This window comes from Apium graveolens, chromosome 10 (genome assembly GCF_009905375.1).
Source record: "Apium graveolens cultivar Ventura chromosome 10, ASM990537v1, whole genome shotgun sequence".
NCBI lineage: Eukaryota > Viridiplantae > Streptophyta > Magnoliopsida > Apiales > Apiaceae > Apium > Apium graveolens.
This window is the reverse complement of record NC_133656.1, coordinates 58,369,283-58,376,521: the sequence shown is the minus strand read 5'-3', so window position 1 is coordinate 58,376,521 and position 7,239 is coordinate 58,369,283.

Here is a 7,239-nt window from a genome sequence, read left to right as displayed (position 1 = left end):
TAGAAAAGGTTACTTATTGGTATCTTTGCCTGATCAGCAAGATATCAGGTTTATGCCAAAATTCTTTCCTTTCCAAATTTATTGGATATTGTAATTATGTTCATACTTTACATGACAGAGGTTTTCAGGAAACGTATGTATATATATAGGTGTATATATATATCAGGACTTAATGAAGTATATCATAACTTCATTTCCTTCAAAATATTTCAAAGATTGAATCTATTCAAGTCTTATCTTGTAGTCTCATCAGTGTGATGAACTTTTGAAACTGATTATAACTTGAACGGTGGTAGTTCAAGTAGTATTTGGGAAAGATATAAGTATATTGGGGTATCTTGTAACTTCATCTTTTAAACTTATATCTAATTAATAATTGTCTTATGAATGACAAAGATTTTCAGAAAAACGTTAAGACAAGGTTAGATATATGAGATCACCTTGCAATGATATTTTTTTATACAGTTATACACTGGGACTTTGTGTATATTATGCATGGAAGAGGACTTCCAATATTTTGAAAAGTATATATGTATATATATATACACTGAATATTTTGCGACTTCATCGCATTAAGATATCAACTTGGTCCATTTCTTTTGACCAAGACTTTCATGAGTACTATGAGAAGGCTCATATACTATTAATCATTATACATATTATTTTGGTGGGCTTGCTGCTCACCCTTGCTTTCTTCTTTCATCACACAACAACAGATAGAAAAGATGAACAGGACCAAGCTCCCGATTCGCAAGCGATTAGGAGACGTTCCGCAGTTTTCTAGAAGCGTTGATGCCGCCGTAGCTAAGGTAGGAGCTACCAATAGGCTAGGCTTTCAACTTTTGATGTACCAGATTTATGTATATTTATGAATTGTAATAATGGCAAAGAAAATGTAAATTTATTCAGAAAACCTTTTAAGGTGTATTGGCAGATAATTGTGGAATCAAATGACTTGTGATTATTTTTGGATATTCATCTCTGAGACTATAACTTGTGGTGAGTGTGTTTATTGTGGGGTCACAGTACAGAGTAGTTGAGTAATTATTAAGATTGGGTGTTATTAAGGGAATGGAACTCGTGACAACCCGGATCCCCGACCCCGGATTTGGGGGTGTTACACATGGCAATGGTCAAAACCTAACAGTGAGTTCTCGGGTCCTAATGTTAAGAATAAAAACAGCCTAAAGTAAATCGGACATTACGACGGCTATGTTTACGTGATTACCCAATTTTATATCACTCCAATTGATCACCAAACAACCCAAATCCATTCATACAACCAAAGTCCATCCTTATCACATCATAACATCCCCAATAAATTCAATATTAATATTTATACTTATGCTTAAGCTTGAATTTAACTATACTTAAGTTCTTTTAACCAAAATAACAAGATTCACCATTCCATTTCACTACCACTCCAACCCAAACTCTAAACCACAAGCATTAAGCTACTATATCACCATAACAATCAAAATCATCTTATTATACAAAGGAATCTAGGGTTTGGAGATGATATACCTTCCTTGAAGCGGTGGGAGTAGCTAGGAAGCCTTAAGAAGCCTTGAGAAGTCTTAGGGATGCTTGGATCTTAAAGGAAAACAAGAAAAAATCAAGTTAAAAACTTTGAAATAACTATTCATTGTCTTCTTCATTGATTTCTTGAAGAAGATTGAGAAAGAATTGAAGGCTTAAACTCATAAGATAGCCATAACTATGCATAAGGATGACTAGGGAATTATCTTACCAATTTAGGAAGCCTTGATCTTGAGTTTTGAAATTTCTTTCTCTTGAAAATGGCAAAAGCCGAGAGCAATGAAGAAATAAGAGGTTTTGTGTTTTTTGTTTTGATGAAATGAAATGTTTGGCTTGGTTGATTGAATTAGATTTTTTTTATTTTAGGTTAATTACCAATTTAACCTTGGTTTTGTGTGGTTAACATTCCACCACATTTCCTTCCTTCTTATGTCATGCTTGCATCACTTTGTGATGTCATCATCCCTCCTTTGTCCTCTTTCTATTGGTTGGATGACATCATCCCCACTAATCTCTTTGATTAGCTTCTAATTGTTTGCCTAATGACCGCTGATATGTTATACGATTCGCTTAACTTCCGTTTTCGTTTATCGTTTGAGGGATCATACCCGGGATCTTATTACTTAGGTTCCCTTAACCTTTCTCAATACATTATATTCCTTTTTATGATCCTCTATTATAATCCTTTAATTTAAATCCTTTTTATCCTGTTACCTTATACTCAATTCTTTCCGTATCTAGTGGATTTCCGGGAAAAATCAAAGTGTTTGGAATTGGATTCTGACGATCTTTACATACACTTATATACCATATAGAGTACTAATAAAATCTCAGAATATCCATAACAGAACCCCTACATAGTGTGGCATGAAAAGTTTTCTCATTCAACTAAAACACTATTCATAAGGGTTACAAAAAGTTCAAAATTTTGGGGTTATTACACAGAACATCGTCATCACCGTCCATCGTCCGCTCGTAGCGAGTCATCGCGGTACGGCGACAAAATTTCTGGGGTACCCGATAATTCGGATTCCAACCAAAAATTTCACCGATTTTTTTAAAATTATTTTTACTGCACGGTATTTTATTTCATATAATCAGTCAACAAAAATCCCTGCAATAACACAAATTAATTCATATTAAACCAACTGCACAATAATTAAGCCCATAATTAGAGCCCACTACTAAACCCAACTGCCAGGCCCAATAATAGGCCCAACAGAATCCAACACAATCGAGCCCAACAGAATACAACACAGGGAAACAGCACAGCACATGACCAACACGACCACAGTACACACGTGCCGCAGCTCGCGCGCACACACCGCAAACAACACACACAACACACACAACACACACAACACACACAATACACACACAATCACACACAATCACACACAATCGCCTACCGCCGCCACCAACCGGAAAACCGGCGGCAACAGCGGCCAGAGAAAGGAAGAGACAGCGATGGAATACAAGAAAATAGGCAGCATAGTAATTACCGAGAGGAGGTGGAAGCAAGCGAAGGAAGAAGAAAATGAAAAAGGAACCAAGAAACGAGAGAGAGAAGAGAGCAACAGGGAGAGAGACAATAAAGAGATGATGTTTTAATCTCCCCAAAGCCAACTGCTGACACGTATCTGTTAATTGGATACGTGTCAATTTCTTTTATAAGATTTTGACACGTATCCCAGATATACCCGGGAACTGAAATTTTGCCCCAAAAACTGAATTTAGCGAACCAAGCCACCCTTAAAATAATTTCAAAAAATTGCCAAAATAAAAGGGAAAATAATATAAATATCTCGAAGTTATGGAAACATAAATTCCGAAATTTTTAAAATAATTCTGGGTTGCGCTGCATACCCGCTTTTTAATAAATAACGAAACGACGCGCGCATGAAACGATTCCCGAAAATTCCCAAAATAGTTTTAAAATTCTCCGAATAATATGAACTTAATAAAATATAAATTTCATAATTTTTAAAGATTCCCATAATTAAATATGGATTTTAGCATTTAACACACTCAGAAAATCATTTAAAATGAATAATTAACAAAATATTAATTTCTCAATTTTATAAAGTCCTAAAAATAATTATTGAAATTATAAAATTAGAAAACCAATTTTAAAAACAACCCAAATATTTATGGAATTAAAATTACAATAAAGTCACCTTTACAAGTAAAATAAAATCACATAACTCATCAATAAATCATATAATTCCAATCCCACATATCAACAAATTATAATTAATTAAATAACAATCAATAACCGCTGCTAAAATCAATACACATCTTTTATTTATTTACTTAAACTTTTATTACACTTCCAAATATTAGAAATAAAATAAAAATACACGAGTCGTTATACTATGCTCTCTGAGTTGGATACTTCAGTATTTGAATTTTCAGAATTATCAGAACTTGGCTTATCAGAACTTGATGAATTAGAACTTGAAGAGCCAATTGTATGTTCTGATGCTTCTTGAGATGTGGGTGCATCTTCAGTATGCTCCCCCTGCACAGGTGCATCTTCCTTTGGCGTAGTCACCACAGTTTCAATAACATCAGAGCTTAATCCATCAGAGTTTGCTGTATCAGGATTTAGACTGTCAGGATTTTCAGTATCAGAATTTAAGTCTTCATTTTCAAATCTCAGATGATCATGATCATTGAAATCTTCAAGTCCAGTAAATTTCTTATCATCAAAGGAGACATTGATAGATTCCATGACCACCCTTGTTCTCAAGTTAAAGACTTTGAAGGCTTTTGTGGAAGGTGGATATCCAACAAAGATTCCTTCATCAGCTTTTAGATCAAATTTCGATAGCTGTTCAGGTGAGTCTTAAGAACAAAACAGTTGCATCCAAATACATGAAAATATTTCAGATTTGGCTTCTTTTTCTTCACCATCTCATATGGTGTCTTTCCATGCTTGTTAATGAGTGTTGCATTTTGAGTAAAACAAGCAGTCTGCACAGCTTCAGCCCAGAAATAGGTTGGAAGCTTTGCTTCATCAAGCATAGTTCGTGCAGCTTCAATAAGAGTTCTATTCTTTCTTTCAACAACTCCATTTTGCTGTGGAGTTCCAGGAGCAGAACATTCCTGCTTGATTCCATGGTTTTTGCAGAACTCTTCCATTATCAAATTCTTGAACTCAGTGCCATTATCACTTCTTATAATCTTCACATAATCTTTGACCAATTTATCCAGTTGCCTGGTATGATCAATCAAGATAGATGCAGTTTCACTTTTTGTGTGCAAGAAATACACCCATGTGTATCTGGTGAACTCATCCACTATGACCATAGCATATTTATTCTTTGCAATAGACATGACATTTACAGGACCAAATAGATCAACATGTAGTAGGTGATAAGGCTCAAGAATTGTTCAGTCTTGCTCTTAAATGAAGATTTCCTTTGTTTAGCCTTCTGAAAAGAATCACAAAGGCCATTAGGAGCAAATACTGACTTTGGCAGTCCTCTCACAAGATCTTTCTTGACTAATTCTTTTATATTGTTGAAATTTAAATGAGAGAGTTTCTTGTGCCAGTTCCAGCTTTCTTCAATTGATGCTCTACTAATCAGACAGACTATGGAACCATCAGTACTTATTGAAAGCTTGGCTTCATAAATGTTACCACGCCTGTATCTTTTCAGAACAACTTTTCCTGTAGATTTACTTACAACTTCACAGTGTTCTTCAAAGAAATCCACATGATAACCTCTGTCACAGATTTGACTAACACTCAGCAGATTGTGTTTAAGTCCTGAGACTAGAGCTACTTCTTTAATGATGACATTCCCAACGTTTTTCCAATGTTGCCATCTCCATAAGAAACACTCGGGCCAGCCTTTTCCACAAAGTCTGATAGCAGGCTATATTCCCAGTCATATGTCCTGAACATCCACTGTCCAAAACTAGGATGTTTTTCCTGTTGTCCTGCAATCGCAAAGACCACTAATGATTAGTTTTAAGGACCCAGACTTGCTTGGATCCTTTGGCCTTATTAAGTTTGTTAACATTTACAGCAGATTTAGCATCAGAGTTTATGTTAACATTTTTCTTATCAGAATTTACACTATCAGACTTTGAATCAGAACTTATACTAGAAGGAACAATGCTAACTTTCTTTAAAGAAGGTTTTATTTGATAATAATCATAGTATAGACTATGATATTCCTTACAAGTATAAATGGAATGCCATAAACTACCACAATGAAAACAAGGGTTTTGTGCCTTATATCTAACAGACTAACTCTTAACTCCTGACTTTGAAGGTAAGGAGTTTATGTTCTTATTCATCCTGCAAAAAGAAGCCAGATGGTTAGAACTTCCACAGTTATGACACGTTTTTCTAGGAGCATCAGGAAAAAACTTATAATCATTTCTTTTATTCACACCTTCCTTTCCATTCCTATTTTTCCTAGGTGATTTTACCTTGTTTGCATTCTTAACATCTTTCAGCTTATGCTTAAGCTGCTTCTTTGTCATTAAGCCTACGTTTACTTCAGTTGTCTTTTCCTGTTTTAGTTTGTCAGAAGTTAATTCCTTTTTAACTTCTGATTTCTCAGTATCAGACTTTACAGCTACAAACTTAATAGGTTTTAACTTTGGCTTTTGTTTAACAACTATAGGCGTAATATCTACAGTTCCTTTATCATTCTTATCCTCTCCATAACCTAAGCCCTCTTTCCAGTTTTCACTACTTAACAAATTCTGAGTTGTTCTGCCAGAGTTAGTCCAAGTCCTGATAATCTCTCTTTCCTTTTCTAACTCAGCTTTTAGAGATTCATTCATTTTAAGTACTTCATCCCTAACATAGAAAGCATCATCTCTATCTTTCTGAGTTTGATGGAACATGACTAACTCTTTTTCTAAATAATTATTCCTCTTTTTACAAGCAAGATTTTCAGAAGTTAATCTTTCACATGTTAAAGTTTGATCTCTATAGCTAATGAACATGGTTTTAAGATATCTTCTCAACTCATTAATATCATCAGTATGAAAGGCATAAGTAGTTTGAGGTACCTTTAACTCAGCAGCTTCTGTACTGCTTTCAGCATTTGCCATATCAGCATTTGCCATCAAGGCATAGTTCTCCTCACTTTCAGAATCTGAGGTGTCTGTCTAGTTTTTCTTCTTTGTGACAAGAGCCTTGCCTTTGTCACTCTTCACTTTCTTGCAATCAGGAGATATGTGACCTTTTTCACCACAGTTGTAGCATTTGACATTTGTATAATCTCCTCTGTCAGACTTTCCTCCTTTGCCTTCAGATTATCTGAAATTCTTCTTATCAGAACTTGCACCTCTCCTGGAAAACTTCTTTCCCTTCCTGAACTTCCTGTATGCAATCTTCGTGATTCCTTTCACCATTAGAGCACACAGCTTCATCATCACTTCATCAGCATCCGTCTCAGGCAAGCTTTCAGTTTCTGAGTCATCATCACTATCAGAACTTGATGACTCAGTATCAGACTTTGTGAAGAGAGCTTTACCCTTGCCTTTCCTTGATGTAGCTGCCTTGGGAGATTCTTCTTCAGCCTTAAGAGCAACTATCCTTGACTTTCCTCCTTTCCTATTGCTTCTTTGTTCCATCTCAAGTTCATGAGTCTTGAGCATCCCATAAATTTCATCAAGAGTCATTTCATCAAGATTATAGTTGTCTCTTATAGTTGTTTCCTTCAAATCCCA